The sequence below is a fragment of the Saccopteryx leptura genome, chromosome 4 (assembly GCF_036850995.1).
Source record: "Saccopteryx leptura isolate mSacLep1 chromosome 4, mSacLep1_pri_phased_curated, whole genome shotgun sequence".
Classification (NCBI taxonomy): domain Eukaryota; kingdom Metazoa; phylum Chordata; class Mammalia; order Chiroptera; family Emballonuridae; genus Saccopteryx; species Saccopteryx leptura.
In genome coordinates this window covers 168334303-168345479 of record NC_089506.1, presented here as the reverse complement: position 1 = coordinate 168345479, position 11177 = coordinate 168334303, and the positions used below count along the sequence as shown (strand labels likewise).

Sequence of the window (11177 nt, the reverse complement as noted above, 5' to 3'; positions counted from 1 at the left end):
TGTACAAGTCATGACAATAGTGATAGATGATTTCATCATTGTATGAACAACACAGAGTGCACTTACATAAACCTAGATGGTCTAACCTACTACACTCCTAGGCTATATGGTATAGCCTCTTGCTCCTAGGCTTCAAACCTGTACAGCATGTTAATGAACTGAACACTGTGAACAATTTTAAACAATGGTTTTCGTATTACCTAAATATTGAAGAGGTAGAGTAAAAATCTTGTAGGGTGCCATTCAATAGCAAGTCTTCAAGCCTGAGCATGCGTAGTATGGGGTCCTTGAGTGATAAAGAGGTAGGGAATTCTGAGAGATAACAGAATGACCAGTGAAACCAGAAAAGTAGAGCTGAATTATATCAAACTAGCCAAGGGAAAGGCACTCCTAGGGAACATAAAATGAGTGATTACATTGAGTTTGCAGGGGGAAGTGAGCCAGGAAACCTCCCTGGCAGAAGTGTTTCACCAGTTATATGATTCTCACCACAACATTCCTATCCAATCCCTCAGAAGGGCGAATAGAACAGCCCCTTGATGCTTTAGACCTCAGCGCTGCAAAGGAGTAATCAAAGGACCAGGCTGCTCTGCCAACCCTAATGTCAATGATGCTCCCAAAACCTCGGCTGCACATGGAGCAACTGGCAGGAGCAGCTGGCACAGAGGGGAGCTGGCCTCTGCTTCACTATTGTTTCAGCTCGGCAAAACAGCCCCTCTTCAAGGGGATCTGGTAACCCAGAGCATCCACAGCTCCCAGAGCCATATCTCCATATAGGTCAGACAGACCCCATTTGAATAGATGATGTGTTAAGAACCAATGGTGATTTGAGACAGCAGATTGATGAGCAGCAAAAGATTCTAGATTTATACAGAGAATGATTAAATCAATGTGTGACAATGAGCAAGAAACTCCTTATAGAGAAGTCAAAACAAGAGAAGATGGCATGTAGACATGAAGACCGCTTGAAATTGGGCCACTTTACCCCTGTCCACACTGGGCCTCTTTTGCTGAACAATGGACAGGTGGTTATGCTTTCCAGACCTTATCAAGCAACAACAACAACAAATTTTACAGAGAGAAGAAATAGAAAGTCAATGGGAACTGTTAGCAAAGCAGAAACCTCCTGCCATGCGACAGGCCCCTCTAGCAACCAATGAGCAGAAACAGCAGGAAAGCAAGACCAACGGAACTGGAAACAAAATATTAACAGTAGCAGAATAGCACTAACAAGAAGAAATCATCCGACTCAGATTAGGTCCCCTTCTTATGTGTAGGGCGCTTACCCTTAAAAGGTATATGCGTGAGTCAGTGACTGAGTGGTGAATGTGGAGCCTGGAACATTACAATACACTATGTTAGATTTTATAAACACTGTACACTTAAGATATACTAAATTTATAAAGTAACATGAGATTAAATCAAGTATAAGAGAAAACGAAACAATCAAAGAGATGTGGTAAGCATGAGAATTATGAGGTTGCTATCGTAACAGCATACTGTTTTACAGCAAACTTTTCTTTTAGTAGAAAGAGTATACTTTAAAATAATAATAAAAAGTATTTTATAATAAATACATAAACCAGTAGCATAGTCATTATCATTATCAAGTACTATGTACTGTACATAATTGTATGAATCATATTTCTATTTAACTAGCAATGAAGTAAGTTTGTTTACACCAGCGTCACCACAGACACATGAGTAATTTATGCCACGAAGTTGTAATGGCTATGATGTCACTAGGTAACAGGGGTTTTACAGCTCCGTCATATATGTGGTCCATTGTGACGGAAACATCATTATGTGATGTATAACTGTACAGCAACACCCTCTTACCTATCAACACAATCTCCCACCTCTCCTTTTCCATCAATGCACTTTTGTATATTTTTTTCTGGTAGCTGATGTATTCTTGTCTCCTTTGTCCTTAAGGGTTATGAGTTTGGGATTATGTCTTTTAAAGTAGTTCTGGAAGCTCTAATCAAATTTACAAACTAGTCTAACCATTAGCTCTCTGCACTCTCCAAAGCATAAGTGTTTGCTAGGCTATATTAATATTTATCTTTCGGAAAATCAGCATGCCTTTTCTGATGAACAAGAAGCCAAGTGCTGAATACAAGCTTTTGAAATGAGGAAAAAACAAAGGTCAGGTCCTGAGGATGTTCATCTGGAGTTAAATCCTGTCCATAAATGGCTTCTGTAAACATATTTTGGCCAGTAGTCAGTGACCACTTCAAAATTTGGTCATGTGAGACCATTCCCTGGTCATTAGTTCATCAGACAGTGTATTCCTATTCCTACTTAGAGAAATCATAATAATATGAATTAGCCCTTAGCTAATTTACTAATTTGGAGCACTATCAAAGGCCATGGTGTCTGAAGTGAATGTTATTTTTGTATCAATATTCTTTAATACTTGAACTGTGTACTAATGAGGTAGAGATATTAAGGTTTGTTCCAATTTTAGGTGCATAATACTGTACATGATAGCAGTAATGCATACAGTATTCTAGGATGCCTCCCTACCTACAGCCTTTGTTAATTAAAAAAAATCAGGAACCTGACACAATGTATTTCCAATAAAAAATATTTAAGGAAATTTGTTTAAAATGATCTGAGAATTATTCTTTTTTAAAAATGCAAACTTCAACAACCATCATTTAAAACTACCTGAAATCAAGCTGAATAGAAGTCCTACATCTAAGAATTTGAAGAAGCCACATCGAGCCTGGTGATGGACAGAATTTGTTTAGGAAAGACAAGACAGTTATCGAGGGAGAAGTTGCAACCATCAGCTATCAAGTCAATGAGAGAGACAACTTTGTGATTTAGCTACTGAATTCAACAGGCAGACCACTTATTTCAGGGACAGGCCTTTGAAGGACAGCAGGTTTCAGTTGCTGAATTTTTTTTAGCAATGAACTCCAAGTTTGTCTCCATTTCTGATGAAGGAAGATAGTTTTGCCAACTTTACACTGACTTCCCCCCAGGAAAGTTATACCACAATCACAGTACTGGTCCCACCACATAATCTGATGGTCGATGTCCAGAAAGATGCTACTGTGGAAGGCGTGGAGAGCAAAGTCCGCTGCACCGCCCTGGCTAGCAAACCAGCCACGACCATCAGATGGCTCAGAGGGAATAAGTGGCTAAAAGGCAAATTGGAGGTGGGAGAGTGAGGGGCCGTGGACACTGTGAGCAGTCAGCAGATGCTGAAGGCGCACGAGGAGGAAGGGGTCCCAGTGCTGTGTTGACTGGAGCACGCTGTCCTCACTGGACACTTGCAGACCCACTGGTATCTGGAAGGACAGTATAAGCCTCAAGTACATAAACAGAAGACTGACACTGTACAAGGCCTAACTGGGAAGGGAAGGGACACACTTGAGTTGACATATGAAGCCATCATAAAACCCCAGTAAGTTCTGAAGGTCAAGGTCGGCAGAGAGTCAAAAACAGTAAATGTCACAACACAGAGATGTGCATTCAAAACTCATTGGCCTGTCACCTATTTCCTGCTATAAATAATAGAATATTTTTTTAAAGAAATAAAAGAATATTTATTAGATTAATATTTAGTGGAATAAAAAAAAATGTTAGCTTCCTTCCCGCATCTTCCTTGGCCTTTGTCAGGTGCCAGGAGGCTGACCCCTTCCCGCAGCTGACCCTCCATTTCCCCCCACCCCCTGCTTCCCTCTTCCTTTAAAGCGGCAGCGTCTTCTCCAGGAGGGGGTTGGGAAGGGGTTGCATTGCTCAGGAGAGGCCCTGCCTCCTACCCAGCTTGCCCAGGAGGTGAGCAGAGCTGTTGGCAGCCAGGGAGCAGTGGGCAGCAGGGCAGTAGAAGTGATGGAAAAATTGCAGAGCCTGGATCCAGTGCAGCAGGAATTTTTAGAGGCCAGGTTTACTGGAGTTGGTGTTAGTAAGGGGCCATTCAATAGCGAGTCTTCAAGCCTGAGCATGCGCAGTGTGGGGTCTTTGAGTGATAAAGAAGTAGGGACTTCTGAGAAATAACAGAATGACTGGTGAAACCAAAAAAGTGGAGCTGAATTATATCAAACTAGCCAAGGGAAAGGCACTCCTAGGGAACATAAAATGAGTAATTACACTGAGGGGGAAGTGAGCCAGGAAACCTCCCTGGCAGAAGTGTTTCACCAGTTATATGATTCTCACCACAACATTCCTATCCAATCCCTCAGAAGGACGAATAGAACAGCCCCTGATGCTTTAGACCTCAGCGCTGCAAAGGAGTAATCAAAGAACCAGGCTTCTCTGCCAACCCTAATGTCAATGATGCTCCCAAAACCTTGGCTGCACATGGAGCAACTGGCAGGAGCATCTGGCACAGAGGGGAGCTGGCCTCTGCTTCACTATTGTTTCAGGTCAGCAAAACAGCCCCTCTTCAAGGTGATCTGGTAACCCAGAGCATCCACAGCTCCCAGAGCCATATCTCCATATAGGTCAGACAGACCTCATCTGACCTCACAACAGAAAAGTATCTGCACTAGAAAACAGTAAGACAATGTAAACTTGTCAATGAGCAAGAAACTCCTTATAGAGAAGTCAAAACAAGAGAAGATGGCATGTAGACATGAAGACCGCTTGAAATTGGGCCACTTTACCCTTGTCCCACACTGGGCCTCTTTTGCTGAACAATGGACAGCCCCTCTAGCAACCAATGAGCAGAAACAGCAGGAAAGCAAGACCAACGGAACTGGAAACAACATATTAACAGTAGCAGAATAGCACTAACAAGAAGAAATCATCAGACTCAGATTAGGTCCCCTTCTTAAAAAGGAGGAGGTAGAGATCCAGGTAGGGCTAGAATGGGTTAAAAAATCTATATATCAGAGGCCCTGTCTGGTTAGCTCATCCCGAAAGGCCAAGGTTACGGGTTCGTTCCCAGTCATGGCACACACAAGAAGCAACCAATGAATAAATGACTCAGTGGAACAACAAATAAATGCTTCCCTTCCCTCTCCTCTCTCTTTCCCTTTCTCTTTCTGTTTCTATCAGTAAATAAAATGAATTAAACCCTGGTTGGAGCATTGGCCTGGAGTGCAGAGGCTGCCAACTCCATCCCAAGTTAGGGAACATTTAGGAGCAGTTCAATGCTCCTGCCTATCTTAAAAAAATTATATTATTAGGGCTCTAAAAAAGGATACATAATGAAGATAATTTAAAGGTCATCCAAGTGCTAAATGGCAGATATTTGTTGTTACATCTTTTGGGTAAACAATGTTTTGGTGAAGTTTACAGTTGTATCTAACAGAACAAAGATATGTAGCAGTGAAAATTCACCAGTTAAATAAAAACTGGAGAGATGAGAAAATAGAATTATCAGAAGCATATATGTAGGGAATACCAGGTTAATAAGAACTTGATCATCCAGATTCATTTTTACAGTATTAGGAGAGTGTGACAGAAATGATCTGGGCTTCTACCTGAAATAAGCACAAATTAATGTTGGAGAAAGAGTCCCGATCTGTTATCATGCAGATTGTGAATGTTTTAAAGTACTTAAAATGAAATAAAACCTTCCATCATAAACTGTGACCTCAAACCAGGTAATATTTTTTTAGTAAATGGTACAGCATGTACCATACAGCATGTACAGAGACAAAAATCACAGATGTTGGTCTTTCTAAGATCATGGATACTGAAAGCTACAATCCAGTGGATGGCATGGAGCTCACATTTCAAGGTACTAGTACTTATTGAAACTTATCACTAGAATGTTTGTGGTTGGGAAAAAACCATGAAAGATCTCAAATAAAGTTGACCTCTGGTCAGTGGGTGTAATCTTCTACCAGTGTCTTTAAGGAAGGAAGCTTTTGGGCTAAAACCAGTCCCCAGCAAGACACTGTATAAAATAATACCATTCTTAAAACTACTGAAGTGCAGTTCTCCCAAAGCTGGTAGTACCACCTGAGGAAATGACATTTATTCAACGATGTTTGGCCTAAAAAAAGGAGGGCCATATTGGTGTCCTGCAGCTGGTCTGTAACCTCTGCTTGCTGCCTCATATTCAAAAGTTGGTCACTACAAGCAGTCCTGCTGAAGCTGCTATGACATCAACCTCGGCAGCATCCTATAACAGTTCTTCAAATTGAGACCCACTCCTAGGCTATAAACAAATGGCATCCAGCAAGAGGTTTGGAGCATAGTAAATCTGAATGGATCTCATGAAGCCTGTACCAGGTGATTTTATTTTCTTGTTTTTTTTTTGTTTTTTGTTTTTTTTTTTAATCTTTTTCATCCATAGAGCATGACAGCATGATTCTTACTGAGGAGAAACATTGAATAGTTGTGGCCCCCTCATAGGAAAAGTTACGCCTGAGGTTCTGGCATCAATGGCCTTTTCATGTGGCTCTGAGTAAAAATTCAAAAGAAAAGCTGGTTCCATGTATTGTGAACTTGCCAACATGCAGAGTCAGGGGGATCCCTGATACAGTGCTTCAGATGAAGAATGTGGACTTGAAAATACAGATTGGGCTAGTCCAGTGTCTATGTTTAAACTTTCTTCTTCTCCTCCTTCTCCTTCTTCTTTCTTTTCTCTTCTTCTCCTTCTTTTTTTTTGTATTTTTCCGAAGCTGTAAATGGGGAGGCAGTCAGACGGACTCCCGCATGTGCCCGACTGGGATCCACCAGCACGTCCACCAGGGGGCGATGCTCTGCCCATCCGAGGCGTCGCTCTGTTGTGACCAGAGCCACTCTAGCACCCAAGGCAGAGGCCAAGGAGCCATCCCCAGTGCCTGGGCCATCTTTGCTCCAATGGAGCCTCGGCTGGGGGAGGGGAAAAGAGAGACAGAGAGGAAGGAGAGGGGGAGGGGTGGAGAAGCAGATAGGCGCTTCTCCTGTGTGTCCCGGCTGGGAATCGAACCTGGGACTCCTGCACTACCACTGAGCCAACCAGCCAGGGCCTTCTCCTTCTTTTTTAAAAATAAAGTTTAGGTAACATTTCCTGAAAATTTTATAACACAGAAGCTTATCTGGGGATGTGATAGTGGAACCCAAAAGTTAGAAATTTGATATCAGTAATAATAGCTTTTAGTTGTAATCAATAGGAAATTATGTAAGGGGTTAAATTACAATAATTTCTTGTAAGTGCCCAGTCACATAATTTCCTGTAAGGAGTTAGGGCACTGTAAATAATTAGAAGCTTAGTTTACAAATCTTAATCTTTCCTTTGCTGCCTAAGAAACAGCAGAAAGTTCCCAGAGGTGCCAGACTCCAGCTGTTCCAGAGCATCACCAAGGATGACAGATAGACCTGTGCCAGTGTCAGAGGACACTCCAGGGAGGCATCCCTGCAAACTGGACTCCCATCTCCTGCACACTGCTATGTGACTAACTGCATGTTCCATGATGAGTTATTAACCTCCCAAAAGATATATAAACTGGCCAGTGGGTCAAGACTGTTAAGGCAGTTCTTTTGGACAGGAGTCTCCTGCCTTCTCAGCTTTTTGGCAATCAATGTGAATAAAAGACATTCTTATACCACTCAGATCCATCTCTATGATTGACTGGCAGTGATGGGCAACTCAAACCCTGGCTTGTTCCAGTAACAGATGGTTTTAACTTCAGCGGGAAAAAGTTATTGCCTGTTAAAGGCACTAGAGTTAGTGTTTTATCTCAAATACTTTTGTATGTGTGTGTGTGAGAGAGACAGACAGAGAGAGACAGACAGACCAGAAGAGAGAGAAATGAGAAGCATCAATTCATAGTTGTATCACTTTAGTTGTTCATTGATTGTTTCTCATACGTGCCTTGACCTGGGGGCAGAGGGTAGGCTCTAGCCAAGCCAGTGACCCTTTGCTCAAGCCAGTGGCCTTGGGCTTCTAGCCAGCCAGGGGTTAGACTTTTGGGCTTGAGCCAGGGACCATGGGATAATATCTACAATCTCATGCTCAAGCTGGCGACCTTATGCTCAAACTGGTGAGCCTGTGCTCAGGCTGGATTAGCCCAGGCTCAAGCCTGTGACCTCGGGGTTTCAAACCTGGGTTCTCAGCATCCCAAGTTGACACTTTATCCACTGCACCACTGCCAGTCAGGCTTATTCTTAAATGTTTTTAATTTTTAAAAACATGCAGCTACCCTCTATCCCTTTTTTATTTTTGAAAGAAAAGTTTGATCATAAAGTGAAACTCATATTAGCAAGTATGTGGCAATGTTCATTCTAACCAGATGCAGCTTTCTCCTCTATCTGGTCTCCTGTGTGCAATTGCTTCGCTTGTCTCAGTGGGGCAAAAGTTGCATAGGAGCACTGAGAGGTATATGGCTTTGCCATTATACAAAGAATAAGGTTAGAGGACTGCAGCTTGGGTCTCTAGGTTTTCAGCCATTTCTTCACAATTTGAATACTTCACAGTTGTCCCTTCCAATTTTTTTTTTAAATAAAGACTCATCTGTCCAAAAAATGCACTTTTGTAATTTCAGGTATTAATATGAAAAGCCTATTGAATTTTTCTTCTGAGGGGCCCATAAAGAATATCAAATAGGGAGCACAATGGCAGAGCCCAGTGTCACCTGGCCTTGCCTCCTCCTCAGTGGTGATATTTGATAAGCTTTTGACTTCTCTCCATTTAAACCAATCATTTCTGTAGTGTGCTTTTAGCAAGGTCATGCTGAGGGTATGAGATTAAGGATATACTTTCTGGTTCCTTGAGAAGCTGTATGCTCTTGTTTTTTTGTTTTCTAAAAATCTTGGCACTTGCTTTTCCCACCTTCCAAAAGACCTAAAATAAGGAACAGAAATGAGGAATTGTTCTTTGAAGGTAGCTGCCTTCAGCTCATACAGGAGGAGTGTTATTGTTGGGGGTAGAAGGATGGCACCAGGTGTTAGACCTTGTTTCAGCAACCTGAGTTCTTGAGTTACAGCTAAGATAAGAATTCCGAGTCAAGACGATAAGAGAAAGTTTATTTAGAAAGTCACAGAGGTAGAAGAAACGAACTTAGGAAACAAGGTACAGCAAAAGGAAGGGCCCTTGGAACACAGGGGAGAGAGGGAGAGCAATACATGCCTTGAGGGCAAGACAAGAGAAGAAAGTGTTTCAAGTAAAGTCAACTGCATTAAGTGTCAGTGAAATATTTAAAGGTAAAAGATGAACAAGCGTGTGTTTGTTTGTAGTTGGGATTGATCTAGTGAAGAAGCAGACATTGATGATGCAAAAGTGAAAAGACATAATTACAGGCATTGCATCTTTTGGAAAGGCGAGGTAGGATGGGATCCAGAGTAGAACTGGAGATGTACGATGCTGATGTGGTACAGGAAAAAAGCAGCCGAGTTCATGGCTCAAGCTTTTGAACATTTTGATGAGGAGAAATTGAAGGTGTGACTGTTAAATTGCTTGTTATCCCCCAATGAAGTAAATCCCATTTTAAACTTACACATATTTTTCTGTATGTCTGGTCATCTGGTTAACACAGTTCTTTCAATTTAAGAAGAATAATGAGGAAAGAGAATAATGGTAGATAGGCAAAATTAGAGGAAATCATAAACTAAAGATCTTGATGATGGGCAAGATCTGTTAGATTGAATGTAACAGACAAAGCTAGCTGGAAGGCTAGGAAGGAGTAGTTTTAAAGTACTTGCATTTATATATAAAAAAAAAGGCCCAGGGTGTGGCCAAAAAAGTGAGTACCTAAAATAGAGCTGAAAAGAAATACTTAAAGGTTTTGGAGATGATAAAATCTTAAAGCAAAGATTTAGAATGAATCAGCTATGTGTTTCTCAATGACAGTAGGATTTAGGGGTGAGAAAAAGGCCAAAATTTTCAATAAGTAAAGGAAGTGAGAATGATTTTGATTGTTGACAGCAAAGGAAAGGATTAGAAGGTAGGGTTTAACAGGGAAGCAGGAAATAATTGTTCAGAAGTGGCAGTGGGAAACAAAGAGAATCCTTATGGGGTCCTGATATACTTGAAACATAGGAAAACAAGTGAGTAAATTCAGGGAATTTACTTTTTTATGAGTTTTATTAAATCCTTATGAAACAGAAGACAAAACTCTGGCATTGATGGTTTCAAGAAAATATTTTGAGGTCTATCAGTTGATCTGGTACAGTGGAGTATTAGATATATTTCCCCCCACTTTTAAAAGTTGTTTTTTCATTTTTTCTTTTTTTATTTTAATGCATCTTAACTTTGAAACACTGCTATTCCCTATTTCCCTAGTGCCAGCTCAACCTAGCAGCCTGGGACCCTAGGACCCAGGTGTTCATTCAAAATAATGGTTCTGGCCAGTCCAACGAGTTATACTGTAGATGTGATGGGGGGTGTAAAGCCAGTAGCCCACGGCCACCATCAGAGCTGCCTTAGATTCGGACAGACAGTAATGAAACAACAGAGCCAAGAACTGGTGGTCCATTAGCTTTAATCCTAGCTTGCACCCGGCAGGCAAATAGAAACACACACTGGGCTCCAAAACCCACTCATTCAGTGCTCACAAAGCTACTGACTTATCTGAGTTTCCTAGAATCAAAGGCTTCTAGCTCACCAGCCTTATTCACCTCTGTTCCCCATCTCCTTCTCTCTGCACAAACTGGCTTCTCTTTCAGCGCTCTGCCATCTTGGCCGCTTCTCCTCTCCTCCACATGGCCTTTATCTGCTCTCCTCTCTGTTCTCCTCCTAGAACATCATCCCTCTTCCCCAGAATGTGATCTCTCTTCCTTTTAAAACCTTTTGGCGTGAAAGCCCTCCTGCAACACATATTAACATAATCACGCCCATCCCAAGCAAGAAAGACAACTAATATTATCAGCTGGCTGATGGGCTGACATGTGGGCAGCACCATCTTTAACAAAGTGAGCATAATGTATTTTATCTGCCCAACAGGGGAAGAAGAAGTGGCTGTCCCACCTTTGAAAAGGAAAAAAAATCCTGCTCACAGCTCAGCTTTCCAGATTGATGTAGAATCATTTTTTAGTAAATAATAAGCATTGTAAAAAAATATGAGCAAAGAATATGAAGATATATGGGTTATCAATATTTGAATGGGAATTCTCAACAGAGGTTTGAGAAGTAAGCTAAAGAGTGGGAGTCTGGATCATAGAAAAGAAATTACATAAAAAGGTAAGTAAGCCTGACTGGTGGTGGTAAAGTGGATAGGGTGTTGACCTGGAACGCTGGAGTCCCAGGTTCAAAAACCTGACGTCTCTGGCTTGAGTGTGGGCTTGCCAGC

General features: G+C 41.6%; 2 pseudogenes; both read left to right on the top strand.

Moving 5' to 3' along the window:
- The first annotated feature begins 1661 nt into the window (after positions 1 to 1661).
- Positions 1662 to 3422, top strand: LOC136404278 (cell adhesion molecule 1 pseudogene; annotated as a pseudogene).
- A 424-nt stretch (positions 3423 to 3846) lies between these two features.
- LOC136404276 (serine/threonine-protein kinase tousled-like 2 pseudogene) lies at positions 3847 to 6110 on the top strand (annotated as a pseudogene).
- Positions 6111 to 11177: the final 5067 nt, after the last annotated feature.